This window comes from Lynx canadensis, chromosome A3 (assembly GCF_007474595.2).
Source record: "Lynx canadensis isolate LIC74 chromosome A3, mLynCan4.pri.v2, whole genome shotgun sequence".
Classification (NCBI taxonomy): domain Eukaryota; kingdom Metazoa; phylum Chordata; class Mammalia; order Carnivora; family Felidae; genus Lynx; species Lynx canadensis.
The window spans coordinates 43,494,525-43,514,208 of NC_044305.1; the positions used below are offsets into that span (position 1 = coordinate 43,494,525).

At 44.1% G+C, this 19,684-nt stretch overlaps 1 protein-coding gene across 2 annotated transcripts in view; it reads left to right on the forward strand.

Moving 5' to 3' along the window:
* The window catches only part of DTD1 (D-aminoacyl-tRNA deacylase 1), a 196,269-nt gene that overhangs the window by 160,602 nt on the left and 15,983 nt on the right, over nucleotides 1-19,684 (forward strand). The gene's annotated exons all lie outside the window — the stretch shown is intronic.

Sequence of the window (19,684 nt, forward strand, 5' to 3'; positions counted from 1 at the left end):
GACAACAGTCCGTGTCATTATCATACTACATCAGCATTTTCTCAGACTCGGCCTCCCAGTTATACTGTGCTTTGGCGGAAACCTCTAAGGCATGATCAACACTTACTCTCATTCCCACATCTTGGTCTGTGTCTGGTGTGGTGTTTGTCCCTTGGAATTCAGGTGGACCTTCCTAGGTGGTCGGAGGCAGACGTCAAGGAGCCCTGAATGCCTTCCTTACTCCGCTCTACTCTCAGACTCTTTCCAGGCAGATGGGTGCTGTGGTTGGTTCTAGAGAACTGGCATCTCTGTTTGCTGCTGCCTCCATCTGGATGGTTTTGTTTTAGTGGAGGAGGTCGCTTGGTGCCAAAACATTGGATTGTCCTCAAGTTCACTTGTTCAAGGTCCTCACGGGTTCAGGGATGTTTCTGAATTTATGGGTGTGGGGTGGGAAGGCCTCTGGCAGAGCCAGTCTATGAATAACTGATAGAACCTGAAATTTAGACATTTATCTTGCTGGCCTGACCTTTCTGGTGACAGCGGAGGCATTTTCTTTTCATGCTTCATCAAACTCACTCTTCATCTATTTGTCCAGAAATGTTCCTGATCTTGATCTAATCACTGAAAGCCACGCAATTTTTTTGTCCTCCTGTGAGTTCATATTTACATTAATTCTCATTGTGAAATTGCATTGTAAACTGATCTAACACCCTAAGTACCATCAATGAAGGGGGGGGGCGGTGCATGCCAATCCACAATCTTACAGGGTGCTGACATAATTCAGCCAGTTATCAGTGTACACATCAGCTGCTGGCACTAAAATTTAGTGCTTTGTGCATGGATGTGAAGAGAGTGACACCTTAGAGATGTTTCTGAGGGATGTTCTGTTGGATGATTGGGAATTCACCTTCAGGAAGGTGGTTTCAGTAGAGATAGTTGCCTCTTTGCCTGCTGAGGAGGATCCAGATTTAGCCCTGTGGCTTTGGTATGATTTACTGCCATCTGTTGCACTTTTGCTCCCAGTCCAGACTAAGGAGATGGGGACACAGTGTTTTCTTAAGAAGTTAATTGCCAGTGGAGGGGTAGGGAGAAGGAACTTGGGAGTGACTTTCCCAGAGAAGGGAAATGTTGGAGACTGAAATTGGAAAATTACTATCTTCATATTCCAGGAGCCTGTTCGTTGGCCTTGTGAGCTGAGAACTGTGAGAATGGTATCTGGCTTCTGTGTGCTGGAGCCTGTGGCGGTGGGAAGTGGGTAGGGGGATGGTGTGGCCCTTCCTTAGGTGTGCTGGGACAGGGTGGTGGTATCGGGCCCCGTGCTTGACTGCATGCACGTAGGCCTGGTCGGAGCTAACTGTGAGCTCTAGAGCTGCAGGCCAGACTGCATGCTCTCTGAGCCCCTGGGACGTGGGGGGCTACACTCCTCAGGGAACCTGGAGGAGGGTTCTCGGTCAAGCTCCCAGAGAAGAGCAAGATGCTGAAGCTGAGGCTTTGAAGATCATTAGGAGCGGGGTAGCATGAGAGTCCAAGCATGGACATAGGCCTGGGCAGGAAACAGGGTGATAGGGTGGGGTTGGGAGAGTTTAGAAATCCTAGAGCATGAAAGACAAGGTGAAAGTGGGAAACGAAGCAGTTTGAGGCCAGTTCATGGAGAACTTTCTGTAAAGCACTGAGGAGCATTGACTTGGTCCTTTGGAAATGGAGCACCTTGGAAAGGTTCTAAATGGGGAGTGACTTTATTTTTTCAACAGTTTTATTGAGATAATATTCATATATAGTTCACCCACTTAAAGTGTACAATTCAGTGACTTTTAGTATGTTCAGTATGTTCCCACAATGGATTTTAGAACACTCCCATCACCACAAAACTCAGTACCCCTTAGCTGTCACTCCCCATTCCCTCCATCTCCAGCCTCAGGCAAACAGCACATTTACTTTTTGCGTCTACAGATTTGCCTGCTCTGGACAATTCGTGTAAGTGGAATCATGCAATATATGGCCTTCGGTGCCTGTTTTTTTTTTTTTTTTTTTTTTCCACTTAGCATAATGTTTTCAGTGTTCAGCCACATTGTAGGATGTATCACTAGTTTAGTCCTTTTATTTCCAAATCATACTCTGTTGGATGGCCATACCAAATTTTACCCGTTCATCAGGTGATGGACATTTGTGTTGCCTCCACTTGCTGGGTATCATGAATAATGCTGCTAGGGAGTGCTATTTGCAGGCTATTGAACTGTCATTTTGACTACATCTCTTGCTGAGTACAGAAAAGGTGTGAAGGGGACAAGATGAGGCAGGGAATATCGCTAGGTAGTTACAGAAGTCTCTAAGTCTTTTCCACACTTCTTTAGGTGTGGAATCTTGGGTTTTAGCTAAAATCCCATGCAGAACCAGAGTTTAGAAAACAGATTAAAGGGAGCTACCCTTGACAGTGGTGTGGAGGCCTAGAATCCCTTGCCTTCAGCATCTCCCTTCTGTGGGGCTGATGGTGGTGGTGGTGGTAGTTGCTTTTTAAAAAGTTACAAAAGTTGGTCATATTGGTCAAAGAGGGGTTCCCATGGGCAGTGTGACTGGCTGGAGGAGAAGGAAGAAGCCAAGACCCAAGAGAAATGAAATGGAGAGTTTGGGAGAATCAGAGCCTAGGTGCTGATGGCTGAGAGTGGCATACCGAGTTTTACTCTTCTGAAGGTGAGAATTCTGGGTAGGGGGTAGCTATTGGAATAAGGAGCCCTGGGAACTACGAGGTTGGGAAGCTGGGTGGACCTTGATTAGAAATAGTGTTGCCCAGGGTGATAGTGAGGCCTGGGCCAGAGACTGTGATGGGGGCTCTGTCTGGAGGTCAGAAGAAGAAGGATAGAAGGTGGTGTGGCTCCAGCTTATAAACTCCGCCCTTCCTGGGGTGGAGTGAATACATTGGGGACAGCCTGGGGAGGAAGGGAAGCAGGGAGAGGCAGGCCTCCTAGTGGGTGGTGGGCAGGAGGGTAAGGTGGAGTGAAAGTTCTGCCCTGGGGGGCCTTCGGAGGAAGCATTATCCACACGGGACAGGTGGCCTAAGGTAAGGCAGAGGGGAGGCTACTGTAGAAGACGGGCCTGTGTATACCATGGAATGGAGTTCCTGGATGAGAGATGGGGCCGCAGGAAAGAAAGCCAGAGCTTCGAACAGAGTGTGTGTTTATGTATTTAGAAGGGGTGGCGGGGGAGAGGCCTGGAGGGGTTTCGATTTGGTGAAAGTCATTGACTCAGAGTCTCATGAGCCCCTAGTAGCCCCCTGCCTCCCTGTCTGGCATAGACCACTTAGTGAGTAGTAGCAACCCCTCAACTATAAGGCTGGTGGGATAAACTGGCTGAAAGGTCCCAGGGAGGTGTGGGAAGATGGAAGGCAGTCACAGTGGGGTGGATGGCTTTTGGTCAGTGGGGGTGGGAGTCACTTCTTCCCTCCATAACCTCCATTAGCCCCTCTCCAAATTGGCTCACTGCGATCTAATTGAAGACGGTGCTCCTCTACATCCTCAGATTAAGATAAGCCCTTTAGCCCGGTGTGTCTCAAAGTTAAGGTGCACATGAACCCCCGGAGTGTTCCAACACAGACTCTGATACTGCAGGTCTGGGTGGGACCAGAGAGTCTGTCTGTCCGTCTAACTCCCAGGAAATGCTTGGAGCATCTTGGAGCGGCCGGGGAAGCTGGGTGGACCCATCTCCAAACAGGTTGTTGCCGCTCAGCCTCTTTTCTTTTGGTGTCTGGATGTGGGAATTTAGAAAGTAGAGGGAAGCAGAATAACCAAAGGTTGTCTTTTTAGGACTTTATCGGCATAAGAAACTTGACAACAGCACCTGATTAGGATGCAATAGGTCTTCCTCCTAGTGCAGAGTGGGGCTGATGGCGTTAGGAGAAGCACTTATACTGTTCCCTGGGTCTGTTTAGTAATATATGTATTTTGAGGCAGGGGAATCAAAACAGTAGGACCACTAGATGAGCAATGCTTCTATTCTCTGATTTCATTGTTAGCAAATTTCCTCTCAGGAGGGGATACTCCTGATAGCATCCTGAAAAATGAGTTGTGCCCAGTTACAAGTTTATCTTGAAGCGGGGTGGAGCAGCTTTCATTTGTACCGAAACTATAGCTGATGCTTAGTACAAATATGTTTTCTCCCACACAAATGGCATTCATGAGCATTTTAGTGGTGGTTTGCTAACATTTCTTTATAGAGGTAAATAGTAATGATAGCAATCATCAGATTTCAGAGAAAGTTTTCCTACTACAGTTCTGGCTTCTAGTGGGTTTTCTGCATGTGGACGCTGAGACTAAGTAAGCAAGCCCCGCCACGTTGCAGGGGCATTTGGAGCTGAAGTTGCAGTCGAATCCTTGGGAGTGTCAGAATAATACTATTGAAGAGCACTTCCTTTTCTCTGATAGGCTGTATCCTTGAGAACTGTAAGTTTGTGACCAGGAGTTTTTTCCTCTGTAGATATTCTCTTTGGAGGCAAGTCAGATTGTTGGAACTGTTTGGGCAAAGGAGTGACTAAAGATGAAGTGTCGTCACTCTTGTGTTCTAAAAAAATTATTACACAATATTTGATAGCTGGAAGAGAATGTATATAAAACACATGTGTGTACATTGAGATGAACACCCAAGGATCTGCCTCCTAGCTTAAGAGTAGAGCATGTGCCCTACGCAGGGGGCCTTCCTGTTTCCATCCTTCACCACTGTCTCCTACCTCACCTGCCTGGCTATGACCACTGTACCACATCCTGTGACAGTCAGCTCTGTTCCTCTCTTTCAAAATGGCTTTAGGCACATGTGTATCACTAAGCGGCAGTGTGTGGCTTTCTTGTTTAAGGATAAAGAGATGAGAATTGTAGCTTCTGATGACTGCAGTCACAGGCTTTTTTATAGTAACACCTCAAATCAGGTGAATCAATTTGTACAGAATGTCCCATACTTTATTTAAAGAATCCCTTTTATAGTAGAGTTTTAGGTTGCCCCACAGTTTTAACTATTGTAAAAACCAGTGCAGTGAACATATTTTTGCATGTTATCTTTGTGTACTAAGCCACTTGTTTTCCACAATATAGATCTGAAGAGGTGGAATTACTGGGTCATACTGTGCTTATTAGTGCTTTGAAATGGGCATTGCCAACTTTTGCCCCAAAGGCCCAAATTTACAGTCTCCATCACCAATAATATATAATGTTCTTTTCCAAAAACCCTTTCAAAGGCTGAGTATTATCATTGTTTAATCCTTGGCAACTTGATGAATAATCATATATTGTATCTTACTGTTGTTATTTGCATCAACTTAATTGCTAGTGAAGTTGGACATCTTTTTCATAAACTTATTACGTGTTTGCATTTCTTCACATTTAAAAAAATGTGAGTCTGGATTTTTGGATCCTGATAAATTTGATTAATTTCTCATTTGCATTTTTTAATTCACTAGCTAGTTCTGGAACTTATATAACTCACTTTATTGGTTACATTACTTAACACAGTTTCCATTATTACTCTCTCAAGAGGCTCCAATTCTATGAGTAATTTATTTACACTTTTTTTTTTCTTTTAAGGATAGGAATGGCTGTAATACTTTCTGAATACTTGCATGTTTGCAGACATCCTGGTCAATAGGGAATATTTGGGTCACTGTCTTTTACCCTCAGACCCTGCAGGCATTGTCCTGATGCTTGGTTGGCTTTCTTCTTTCCCTTTGTCCACTCGTCTTTCATCATGCAGTCAGTCTTTCATTGCTCCAACACGCTGTTTGTTAGTTGTTCCTGTGTCCTGATTCCCTGGTGGCATTTAGTGGCATGGAAGAGAAGATTGTGCCCTCTGGATTTCTTTTAAATTTCTCTGATGGTTGGTTCTCCTAGGACATGCTTGAGCCTTTCCATAGCTGAGGTTGTCCTCTGGTGATGGCTTTGCTTATTGTTTTTTCTGTATTTGCTCTGATCTCTTCTTTTACAAATTTTGTCCTGCAGCTGACTTCTAAGTTTCTGCTTTTTCTTATTGTCTCTTCTCTTGATATTGGAAGGATTATATGACTTCATTTTCCTGAATCATTAACTTTTTTTGTGTGGTATTGGATCTGTTACTATAGCCACTATATGAATTTTCTTTCTTAAACAAATTTTAAATTGTTTATTAAAGTAATTATGTGCATACACTCAGATCAATGGAACAGAATAGAGAACCCAGAAATGGACCCACAAACGTATGGCCAACTAATCTTTGACAAAGCAGGAAAGAATATCCAATGGAATAAAGACAGTCTCTTCAGCAAGTGGGGCTGGGAAAACTGGACAGCGGCATGCAGAAGAATGAACCTGGATGACTTTCTTATACCAGACACAAAAATAAACTCAAAATGGATGCAAGACCTCAATGTAAGACAGGAAGCCATCAAAATCCTTGAGGAGAAAGCAGGCAAAAACCTCTTTGATCTTGCCTGCAGCAACTTCTTACTCAGCACGTCTCCAGAGTCAAGGGAAACAAAAGCAAAAATGAACTACTGGGACCTCATCAAAATAAAAAGCTTCTGCACAGCGAAGGCAACAATCAGCAAAACTAAAAGGCAACCGACAGAATGGGAGAAGATATTTGGAAACGACATAGCAGATAAAGAGTTAGTATCCAAAATCTATAAAGAACTTATCAAGCTCAACACCCAAAAAATAAATAATCCAGTGAAGAAATGGGCAAAAGACATGAAAAGACACTTCTCCAAAGAAGACATCCAGATGGCCAACTGACACATGAATAAATGCTCAACATCATCATCATCAGGGAAATACAAATCAAAACCACAATGAGATACCACCTCACACCTGTCAGATGGCTAACATTAACAACTCAGGAAACAACAGATGTTGGCAAGGATTCAGAGAAAGAGGATCTCTTTTGCGTTGTTGGTGGGAATGCAAGCTGGTGTAGCCACCCTGGAAAACAGTATGGAGATTCCTCAAAAAACTAAAAATAGAACCATCCTATGACCCAGCAATTGTACTGCTAGGTATTTATTCATGGGATACAGGTCTGCTGTTTTGAAGGGACATATGCACCCCAATGTTTATAGCAGCACTATCAGCAATAGCCAAAGCATGGAAAGAGCCCAAATACCCATCAATGGATGAATGGATAAAGAAGATGTGGTGTATATATACAATGGAGTATTACTTAGCAATCAAAAAGAATGAAATCTTGCCATTTGCTACTATGTGGATGGAACTAGAGGGTATTAGGCTAACTAAAATTAGAGAAAGACAAATATCATATGACTTCACTCATATGAGGCCTTTAAGAGACAAAACACGGGCGCCTGGGTGGCTCAGTTGAGCGTCCAACTTCGGCTTGGGTCATGATCTCACAGTTCGTGGGTTCAAGCCCCGCATGGGGCTCTGTGCTGGCAGCTCAGAGCCTGGAACCTGCTTTGGATTCTGTGTCTCTGTCTCTTTTCCCCTCCCCTGCTCATGCTCTGTCTCTCTCCCAAAAATAAATAAACATTTAAAAAAAATTTAGACAAAACAGATGAACATAAGGGAAACAAAAATAATATAAAAACAGGGAGGGGGACAAAACATAAGAGACTCTTAAATATGGAGAACAAACAGGGGGTTACTGGAGGGGTTGTGGGAGGGGGAATGGACTAAATGGGTAAGGGGCATTAAGGAATCTACTCCTGAAGTCATTGTTGCACTATATGCTAACTAATTTGGATGTAAAATAAAATAATTATGTGCATAATTAAAAATCAGGTAATAACTCCCTTTGCCTGCTTTTCCTCATCCACCCAAATGAGCAGCTTTAGCTTATTTTAAGCTATTTCCTTTGATACTTTCTTCTCTATCCCTAAACAATAACCTTTTACTGTTTCTTAATATATTAAAGTCTGGCATTATTTCATGCTACTTAGCACTGTTCACCTCCTACCCTCTCCATCTCTCTAGTATTATATAATTATTAATTTATTTATTCTTGATATATTTTTAGGTTTATTTCTTTATTTTTGAGAGAGAGAGAGAGAGAGAGAGACAGAATCCTAAGCCGGCTCTACTCTGTCAGCACAGAGCTCATTGGAGGGCTCGAATCCACGAACCCTGAGATCACAACCTGAGCTGAAACCAATAGTCCGACAATTAACCAACTCAGCCACCCGGGAACCCCTGATAACATTATTTTTAATTAAATTAATAAATTGTGTTTACACTGTCATGACTCTGTAACTGTTAGTTACCACAGAGTCAAACTGTATTTTAGGATTTTTTTTTTCTTTTCAGCCTTTTGCTTTTCTGGGAGTATGAACTTGTCTTTCTCTTCTTGAAATTTTACTGAAAGTACTGTATTTACTCCTTCTCCCAAACTGCTGTTTGCCAGGCATCCCCTCTGTGAGATCCTACCTCTGAAACCCTCACCCTGCTCCCCATGGATGGGTCACTCGCCAGGCTGCCAATCCCTCATCTTGCCTAAGCCTGGCCATGATTTCTCTCCCAGAGAATGTCCACTGTTTCTTTGGGTCCAATGTCTTCCTCTTTTCTGGATTATTGTTATTTTGTACAGTAATTCTTCACTGTTCCCAATCTGCTTCATTGGCATTTGTACAACATATAGACCAAGTGGGGCAGAGAAAATGTCCCACTCCCCCTTTTTAAAGACTTGCAAATTGAAGAAACATTTTGAATCATTTAAAGAACACTATTGATTTGAAATGCTTGTGAACAGTTTTCTGTTACCAATTATACCCTGGAATAGCAAGACTGAAATTGCTTTAGTGTCTCCTTAAACTTTGCTACAGTTCATGATTATGAACCAGACATGTGCCAACAGCGTGATAGATGTTGACTTCATTCTAAAGTAGATGTTGACCAAAGAGTTGCCTGTTATTTCTGCCCTGACATAGCTTATGGCCTAAAAAACAATAAATGCACATAGGCACGGAGGAGGAAAGAACCCATTTGCTTGGTGTGTGGAGTGGAAGACGGCCAGCCTCTGGACTCCCAAATGCTGTGGGTTGTTCCTTCCCTTATGGTGGAGGAGAAGTGCTTACTTCTTTTCTGTAACTCTTGAAATTTTAAAATTAGCCCCCATCGAAGGAAAAGCCCAGGTCACTGATATAATGAAAAGTTGAGGATTGTTAGAAGTGCAGTGATACCCTGTTCTCCAGTAGAGTTAGGCAATGGACTGCAACATAATAAAAACCCTGGCTACTAGAATATGGAGTGTGCCATGTAGATGGGTGATCAGTGTTCACAACATCAGTATATGTAATAAAATGTCACAGGATTACACTCCTGACTTGCTCAGTTGTCCCTTCACATGTCTGCATCATTTAGGGCTGTGAGTGGGGTTGGAATCCTAAGTATTGCCACTGCCTTCCAGTGTCCAAGTGTGTAAACCAGTGTAGGATACTGGTTAGTAGGGGGCCAGGTAACAAGTTACACATAGTGAATTATCACGTTAGAATGTGGCTTATTTTGAAGAATTGAAATGTTTCAGGTTTGGGTCTTCCTAGAGTAAGAGGATTTAGATAAAGGTAGTTAATTTGGGAGGTCTTCCAGGAAGCATAGTGAGACAGGACAGAGAAAAGCCTATTAAGGCTGTGTTGATGATCCCTGGGACCCTCTGGGGGACTATGTAGAACATATTTCAGAGTTGGCATGATGGGTGAGGAAGCTGAGGTTTTGAACCCTTCAAGTCTCATTTCTTGGTGACTGAGCTCACTCCTAGAGGTGTTGACTTCCTGATTATTCTGGCCTGCCCTGCACTCAGGCCTCACCCCTGCCCATGGCCAGGGGGTGTCCTGAGGCAGAGAGTTGCAGGTTGGAAGTCATGGGCTTACAGGCCGTTGCCCGCTGACACTGCAGTGACCTGTGGACTGGGGGACATGGTGGGCCCTGGTAGCATCTGCTGCAGGGGACTAACTTGGAGATCTGAGGGCAGCTGCACCGATAGAGAAACACATGCCTGGGCTGACCTTGAAGCCCTTGGTACATCCCACAGTGGCCTAAAATAAGCCCCACTGGGGCCTAAAGTGTGTGCCTGCGTGGTGAGAGAGTACACCGAAGGAGACTTAGTGAGGTAGAAATAATAGGAAAGACCACTGAACACCCCCATCCTCAACCCTCCATCATTTTTGCATGCCTAAGAGGGTTTTTGTAAACAATGGGGAATTAGAAAATAAAATTAGCTTGCACGATTTCAGATGGGAACAGATGCCTGCCTGCTTGCTTTTTTTTTTAATTCCCACAAAAACCTCAAGCAGAGTTAATAATGTATGAAAATTAGGTACCATGTGTGTACTTTGCTTCGTAATGTTTTTATTAAGCAGCCCGTTGATTTAAAAATAACGCGACAGTTGACATAATGGCAGACGCTGTGGTGTATATGGAAACATCCTCTTCGAATGTTCTGTCAGGTTTTCCATTACAGAAGGAATTTTTCTTTAAAAAAAGCTTCAGAATTATCACATAATACTAAATTATATCAAATTACAATTTGATAAAACAAATTGCCCAAATACAAATTCCAGTTCCTTTTTTGAAAATGGCCTGGTCAATTAGAGACAGTCTGTAGAAGTTTTACAGATTGTTTAAAATTCCACAGTAGATTCACACTTCTTTCTTCTCAAATTTTTATCCATATCATTTGCTGGTTGGAATTTGCCTTCTCTTCTTTCCCCGTCGCACCCTCTGCCACTCTCGCCTGTAAAAAGTAAAAAGAAACAAGGAGAAGCCGAGGGATTTCCAGTCCCTGTTCTGAAGGCAAAGCGAGTCTATACCAAGTTGATCTGCAGTGTTGCACTAGTAGGTGAAGTATCCCCTCCCAGAGTGCCATTCCCTGAAGAATCCACTTCTAAAGGTGTCCCAGTCCATTCTGGAAGGGTAGCTGATGGCTCCAATCACTGTGCTAGCCCCTTTGGGCTCTACTGCATCTCCACGGTAGTAATGCAAGGTTGCCTCCCGGTTTATGTGGTCTAGGAAAGCACATTGAGGCACAGGGAAGTCCAGTAATTCAGCCTAACCCTCAGGAGATTCACTGCTGATTGAATATTTCTGTATTCTACAGTGCTTTACTTATACATTACCTTGGAATTATTAATCAACAAAGCTTATATCTAGTGTCAGCTTGTTCTGTTTATCTGCAGGGTGAGTGAAGATCACACAGGCAGTTTAAATGACTTTACAGAGTCAGGACATTTTTTACTAGCAGTGGGAGTTGCTGGACACTTAGGAAAGAGCATTGTGGAAAGTTCTAAAACTATTGAAATGAGTTAAGGGGGCTGATTGGTTTGGGGCATTTTTTCCTTTAACTCATGTCCTTACTTCTAAGGGAGCCTGGCTGGGCATGTCCTTCCTTTGCAGCATCCTGTGATGACCCAGTTGTGCCTCCTGACACCAACAGGGCCACAGGTGTGGGCCAGCGCCCTCAGAATAATAGGTATTTTAGAAAGTGATTGCAGAGGAGACATTTGATCTTTATAACTTGCACCATAAGACTTTCTTGGAATCTTTGCAAGGGGTTGGTTGGAACAGAACTTTTCCATCTACACTACGGTCTATAAAAATCATAGTAACTGACTTCATGGGGCTTGAGTTTTTCTTTTGTTATTTTCTTCACTCTCTAATTAGATTTTGCTCATATGTGGGACAGAATAGCCTGGCAAGAAATAACGAGCATTAAAATAACTCAAAGATGGGGCCATGGGGGCCGGCTCAGCATTGCCCTAGCAAGAATAGAGACCAGGTTTGCTGCCCTGGACCTGTGGCTAACCCCAGGAGCTCCTGTCCTGGTGAACATTTGCTCCTAAAAGGGGCAAGTCGACTGAAGGCTTGGCCAGGAGTCCAGAGACCTGGTGCTCTTCTTAGCCTGGGAGATGACTGGATGTGGTCTTGGGTTTGCTCTCTCTTGACTGACTTTGACTCTGTAGTGCTCAAAAGCAATCTGGGAATCATATCTCCCCTTGACTTCTTGGAATGCTAAAGGTGGCAAACTGGTTGTCATAATCTAAGGGGTCATTTATTTCCCGAGCATGAAGAAATTTTCAGCTTATGTCCATGGGGCCTTGGAAGAAAGAGATGCTGTCTTCTGTCTAGTGTAGGCTCAAAAAGAAGAAAGGGGAATATGTGAAGTGGTCTTCATGGGACATGTGGGAACTTGTGAGGACATCTATAAGAAGCTGTAGTTTTTCACCGGTAGTACCCCAAACCACGTTGGAAGCAAGTTTAAGACACCATCACTCTAAGAGTAATCCTTCCATCAAGAATTCTTGGGCACCTGTTTTGTTCTGAAATGATTTGTAAAGAAGTCGGTTTTCTAGGGCCCCTTCAAACCTGCATCTGGCACCTTGCGGCCTGGCAGGCTTGGATGTTCCCCAGAGAAGCAGGCAGAGGTGACAGCAACAACAGATGTGGATCAGCTCTGCTTACACCCTTCCAGCCCACGTGGGTGTCCCTCACCTGAGCTTCTCCTGGAGTGGGTGGAGTCTAGGGGAGCCTGGAGTCCCACTGCCCACACAGCACTGAGCTCTCAGATTTTCTCATCAGGGTACTCCTGGCAGCTCATTAGTGTCCACAGAAGCCTGAAGTTACCCACTCACTTTGTGTTTTATGACATTGTCACACTGGAAGATTCCACAGTGTGAAATGATCAGTGTTTGAAGATCCCTCCAAAGTGCTGTTTTGTGTGTGAAAGGACAGAGCAGGTAAGAATGATCCCTGTGTGTTTGGTGCTTTCCACATGCCAGCTCGTATGCCCATGCCACACCGTGTCCTCACTTGTGCCCTGGGCAGGCCGACTGGGCGGATAACCATGTAGCATTTACAGAAAAGCGAATGGAGGTGTGGAGGATTAAGTGGCTTGCTCAGAAGTGCCTCCTTTTCGCTTTCCAGTAAGCTGCTACCTGCATAAGAGACAGCTGTCTGCCCCAGAAGCCAGACTCACTGGTAGGGCTGACACTCAGTGTGTGCTGCTGGGAGGGGGCCTCACACTGTTTCCTTCCCCCCAGATGTTGGGAAAGAGCTGTTCAGGCACAGAGGTAACATGAGCAACAGTTTGAGTGTCCCTTCTCTCTGGGGCTGTCACCTGGTCTTTCTTCAAACAACAGGTCCTGTTCATTCATTTCTGCACTCACTCATCCAGGGTTTTGTGTGCCACACCATGCAAGTCACATTACTGTGGCTGTCTTAGCTAGGGGGGACCTTGGGGAACATTTGTTCCTAGGGCTCCCACATACCAGCAGCACCCCAGCCTGCCGTTTGCTCTGTCTGGTCTGTCCCCCAAGTCTCTGGTGATGGTTCCCACCAGCAGTGTGTTGACTCACCTGCCATTCCCGGATGGTGACACTTTGGTTTCTGCTGGTGGGGCACTCTCACCAGAATTCACCCCTCACTCTTTCTTGTATTTTCCTGGGTTGTCCCTGCCCCACCTTGGCCTCTTGCTCTTCAGCCTCTCCTTCTCTTCTGTCCTCTCTGCCTGTCGTTTTCTGGTCGGGTGGTCTGCACTGCCTATGCTTTCCACCTTCATGTGTCTGAAGAATCTTCATTGTTCTTGAAGAATCAATATACGGAGGATGCTGCTGGGCTCTGGAGTTCATGTGGCTTCTTAACCCTCCTACAGGACACTGACCCGACCCTACCCTCAGCCATGGCTTCCATTGGCCCTCGCTGACCTGCTTTTGCCAGTTCCTTCCTGACCTCCCTGAACTTGGGGCTTGCTCCCCCCACTTGAGACCCACCACTCTCTGGCTACTCTGTGTTCCTTGCTGTGATTCTCCGATACTGACTGCTTGCTTTGGTCGCCCCTCCTGCTCGTAGCTGGGCCTCGAGAGCCCCTGTCCTGCCTGCATTCTCTTGATGCTGGCAGCAGACTGTTTCCTGCTCTGTATCTGCCATGTATCAGTGAATGGGCCTGGGGTTAGATTCCTCTCTCTCAGCCTGGCCTGCCTCTCCCACTGCTGTTGACAGGCCACACAGGGTGACATGGTCTTTTCCTGAGGATCAGTGCCAGGGATATCAGAGAACTAACTCTAGACCTTGTTGCTTTGAGCAGTTTTGCAATGGTGGCAGCTCTCAGAATGAGGAAGGGGTGTCTAGAGGTATGCAGAAGCCTCTGGAGAGCTGTGGCAGGGCCGAGCTGGGGGCGCCACTATCCTATAGGTGAGGTCATCCAGCTCCTTCCTCTTTAAGCCATACTCAGGTAGGTTTATAGCTCTAGCAGCTGAAAACAGAGTGTCTCATAAAATGCCCACTGAACTAAATGAGAATATGGGTGTTCAGTAGGTTATGTAACTTGCGTAAGTTTTCACAACATGCAAGTGGCTGAGATGGGACCAGACTCTAGGCCTACAGTCACCAAACTCCACATTGCTTTCAGGGAGCCACATGCCTTCTCTTGCTTAATTGGTGAACTTCATTTAAGGTGTATATTGAGGGGTATCCGGGTGGCTCAGTTGGTTAAACATCCTATTTGAGCTCAGGTCATGATCTCACGGTTTATGAGTTCAAGCCCTGCGTTGGATTCTGCGCTGACAATGTGTAGAACCTGCTTGGGATTCCCTTCCCTTCTCTTCCCTTCCCTCCCTTTCCCTTCCCTTCCCTCTCTGCCCCTCCCCAACTTGTGCTTTCTTTCTCTCAAAATAAATAAATAACTTAAAAAAAAAGACGGGGGCGCCTGGGTGGCTCATTAGCCATGAGTTCGAGCCCCACATTGGGCTCTGCGCTGCCAGCTCAGAGCCTGGAGCCTGCTTCAGATTCTGTGTCTCCCCCTCTCTCTGCCCCTCCCCTGCTCACTCTCTGTCTCTCAAAAATGAATAAACATTAAAAAAAAAAAAGACATATATTGAGCACTGGCTTAGGAGTCCTGCCCCATTCTAGGTTTGAGGGACACAGAGGCAAACCAAGCAGGCCCCCTGGCTTCCTGGGGCTGACTGTCCACCAGGTATATGGTTGGTGATGTCCACTCATGACAAGCCAGTATTCTAAGCACTTGATATGTATGAAGAGTAATATTATAATCCCCATTTTAAAGCAGAGAAAGCTGGGGGTGCTGTCAATCCTTGGCACTCTGCCTGTAGCATACAGCAGGCCAGTCTGTGATCCTTCTTTGCTCTTATCTTCTTTGCTAGAAAATACACAGGGACCTCAAGGCCATCTCTGTGCCAAATTAAAGAGAAACTCGTCCAAATGCAGGTATAGCTCCTTGGTGGTTTAGCAACAAGCTGCTGCAGGTTTTGCCTGTACATTTCTGTCTTGATGGTTGAAGAATTCAGAAAGCTCAAACACAATAACTCAACATTAATCAGCTGGGAACAAGGCTGGTTGATAAACCTGTGTTTATTAGGGAGAGAAACCTTTCTCTGCACCCCTCCTGCCCCCCGCAGGCCCCTCAGGTCCTGTTGGCTGTGATCTCCATTACTATGCCCATGAGATAGGAGGGTCAGAGATTGTCACTTCTGAAGTGGCAAGTTGCTGGGGTCAGCAGGGAGGGAGGAAGAAGCTGGGAAGACCTGTAGTGCCAGCAACTGATAGTGCTTATTTTTTCTTTTCTTTCTTTTCTTTTCTTTTCTTTTCTTTTCTTTTCTTTTCTTTCTTTTCTTTTCTTTTTCTTTTTTCTTTTCTTTTCTTTCTTTTTCTTTTTTTTTCTTCTCTCTTTCTCTTTTCTCTTTTCTCTGCCCTGCCCTGCCCATGACCTGAGCAGAAAACCAAGAGTCAGATGCTTAACAGACTGAGCCATCCAGGAGCCCTGACAGTGGTTTCTCTGTGGGACATTGATGATAATACCACTGTTATGGGTTGTTCAGAGCAAATGGGATCACACAGGTGGATGTGCCAAGTGGAGGTTCCTAACAGGTGGCTCATATCTGCCTCATTGACATTACATTTGTCCAGATGCTTAAAAAGAAATGTGAATGTCCTTAGGTGGGGCTTGTCCTCTCCAGTGTGGCTGCAGTCTCCACCATGCCCTGTTGTCTCATGCTTTGTTACTTCCCTCTTTTGCTACCTGCCTGGTCCTTCAAGGTATGTAGGTTTGCAAGCCCTACGTTAGTATCTGTGTTCAACTAGTTTATTCTTACATTTTGCTATTTGAGCATGGAAATCTTAACTACAAAGAATATCCTTTATTTTCTCAGTGGATTTAATCATGAGTGGGGTGTTTGGGATCTAGATATTCCCATCCCCCCTGCTTCATCCCCCAACCCCCAGCTTGCCAAGATCTACCATGAGAGGTACAGGCTGGCCATAGGACAGTTATCTGGCCCCTGGCAGTGTCTGTGTGCCCAGGGGAAGGTTGGATTTCTCCCCATGACACTAAGGCCTGTGTGGTTTGGACAGTGTTTCCTTTGCATTATGGACACCCTCATCAGTTAATTAAAAAACAAGCAAACAAACAAAAACCCAAAAGTACTCCATTTCAGTGTTTGTGGATCATGTGTTCACAGGGCCTATACTGGTTTACATTCTCCTTGATATGCATCTCCCTGTGAATTTGAAAGCTGTTGACATTCTACATAATTCCATATGCATTACCAGTTTCTTTTCTGCTTCTTTTTCTTTCTTTCTCATTTGTTTTCTTAAAAAAAAAAAAATCCAACTGCTTTCTTGCCTTGAGATGCAAATTCCAAGTTTTGTCTGCCTTGGATTCCAAGTTTTCTGAGAAAAGGCTTCAATTTATTAGGTTAGTTCACAGTGTTCTCACAGAGAACTTTGAGGCATGGAACCATATGTGGTTGGGTTGTATTAAGATAAATAATGTAAGAGAATCAGCATCACATCATTTATAGAAACTCAGGCTATGCTTGTCACTTAAATAATTATCACACATGATTTACAAGTGTGGTCTGTGGTGGGAGGGGACAGGGTTGGGGTGAAAGGTCAAACCGATGTTTCCACAGTCTCACACTCTTTTGATGGCACCTCTGAGTCAGTGCAGCATCAGATAGGTACTGCAGGTACCCAAGGAACCTCGGAGAAACCTGCTTTAATTGGGAATGATTCCCTGTCACTCTCCCAGAGTCTGGTTTCTCACCAGCATTTAAGAGCAGAAAGTGAAGAACAGGTTGGGACAAACAGGCCTTTGCATGAGATTGAATCTTAGCAGTGGGGGGAGGCTTGGTGTGGTTAAGTCATTGGTGATGTTCACATTTTCTGTATTTATACCTCTAAAGAGGGGAAACATAATGGAGAGAGTCTCTTTTTAAAATAAAAAATCATGCTTTCTTAGTGTCTAACTTGGAACATGTTCATGGTTTTCTATGTGTGTGTGTATAATTTGTCTATAGATACGCATATATTATACATACATGTATAAACACATACATAGACACTGATGTAAATGTAAGCTGCTGGCAGCAGAAGGCAACTTATCACAGTTCACTGCAGAACACTGATTTCCAGATGTTTGGATTTCATGAACTAGGAATATAAAAAGATAAAAAAGAAATTGGTGGGGGGGGACGTCCAGCATAGAGTGCCAACTCTGTGTTTTCTAAGATCACTAACAAATTTTTTTTGGTGATGGCTGTTAGCTAGACTTATCATGGTGATCAGTTTGCAGTATATACAAATCAAATCATTATGTGTACACCTGAAACTCTTGTAATATTATATGTCAATTATATATAGCACAATAAAAAGTTTTTTTAGGGGCGCCTGGGTGGCGCAGTCGGTTAAGCGTCCGACTTCAGCCAGGTCACAATCTCGCGGTCCGTGAGTTCGAGCCCCGCGTCAGGCTCTGGGCTGATGGCTCAGAGCCTGGAGCCTGCTTCCGATTCTGTGTCTCCCTCTCTCTCTGCCCCTCCCCCGTTCATGCTCTGTCTCTCTCTGTCCCAAAAATAAATAAACGTTGAAAAAAAAAAAAAAGTTTTTTTAATTGTCATAAAATACACATAAAATTTACCATCCTAGCTATTTTTAAATATACAGTTCAATAATGGTAAGTACATTCACATTGTGCAATCCAAGATCATTTTGCCAAAAACAAAAAAGGAGCAAGACAGAAGGACACCCATCTATCCTCATCATTTCATAAAGAAAAGGAGCATTTTAATTCCAAAAGAGGAATGGGGATGGAAGACTGTCACCTTAGATACAGGAAATTCCTCCTTTATCTGTGGTAAAATAGTACAGAGAAAAATGCCACCAAGTACATGGTTCAGTAGCTGATACTTTCACAGCAAGACTTGAAGGAAGTTATGTGTTGGTTTACATCCCGGTGCAAGCATTTTACTGGTGGGATGGTCTAAGTGCTGGTAGCAAGCAGTTCACATACTAGCACTGGTCAGCAGCCCTGTTCTATACCTGGTGTGTTTTTATAAAAGTAAAAGTTGACAGTTATGGTATGAACCCATGTATATTCATTCCACTGTGATCGCATTCTCTCCTCTGTCTCCCCATAGTTAACTATTGTACTGAAATTGGTTTGTATTCACCTAGTTCATACCATATCTGCATAAGCCCATTAGCAATATATAGTGTTGTTTTGTGTAAATGGAATCCTGCTGTATATACCTTTGAAACTTAATTTGGTTTGCATAACATGATTTTAAAGACTTACCCATTTTGATATATGTAGATTTGCGTTATGGTATTGCTTTATTTGAGTATATATACCACATTACATTTATCTATCCTTATGTCAGTTGACATTTAGGCTGTTTGGGTTTTTGCTGATACAAACAGTAGTGCATTGCTCATTTCTGTGAGCCTTTCCTGTGCACACGAATGAGAATTTTTCCAGAGGAGTTACCTGGGAGGAGAGTTGATGGGTCAAAGATGAAGTGATGTCTTTATTCACAAAATCTACTTAGCATGTTAACCAACCTCATTGTTTACTAGAGCTTTTCAGGTAAATGGGAAGTGGGAAAGATAGTGTTATAAGTCAACCATTAATAAATGTGGTTTTCTAGACCAAATTGAGAGCAGCTGATTGTTGATTGATCTTAAGGTTTTGCTCAGTCTGTCTGTAATCAAGAGATGATATGGCAGGTTGCTTGTAGTGAGTTTTCTTTGTGTGTTTGGATGTGGGACGTGGATCGGCAGGGAGAAGAAGCCAGCCCTTCATTTAGTTTTCCTCTTTCCATGTGAACTATAAAATGTTTGCAGTCTTTGTCTGGGAGGCAGATGAAACTGGGTGTTGCTGTCTCTCGGGCTTTGTTACAGATGGCTTTTTTGGTCTAAGAAAATCCTGTGGGCTCACACTTGGCCAATGTGCTCTGACAAGTTTCTCAGCAGGCCTTTCTGGAGTGGACTTGCTGTTGCTCAGGGTGTCAGATGATCTAAGTTTCTTTCAACTGTCTAGTCTGTGGTTTCCACTGGAGAAGTGGACCCTGGTTCCTCTGGAGTCGGGTGCCAGAGGCATGTCCCCCAGCCGGCCTGAAGGAAGTCTGAGAGGGCTCCCTGTGGCCAGTGTCCGTGTGTAGCCACCACGTGGCCTACTAGGAACACTTGCGGTTTTGGCTATGGATAAGTTCAGTCTCAAAGAATAAATTGAGAATTGAGACGATGTCTAAATGTGCTTAATGTACTTTATTCGGAGCCTTCTCTGTTATCTTCAGCAAATAGTGGAGTGTTTTGATCAGTCTTTAGAAAACAGTAAGTGGGAAGACAGTGTGCTTAGAAAAAGCTGGAGAAACATCAGAGAAAAAAAAAACGGATAAAAGACTTTTATTTATAGGGCTCTTCTCATCTCAGCCTATCAGAGAAGCCTGTTAGCTGACCAT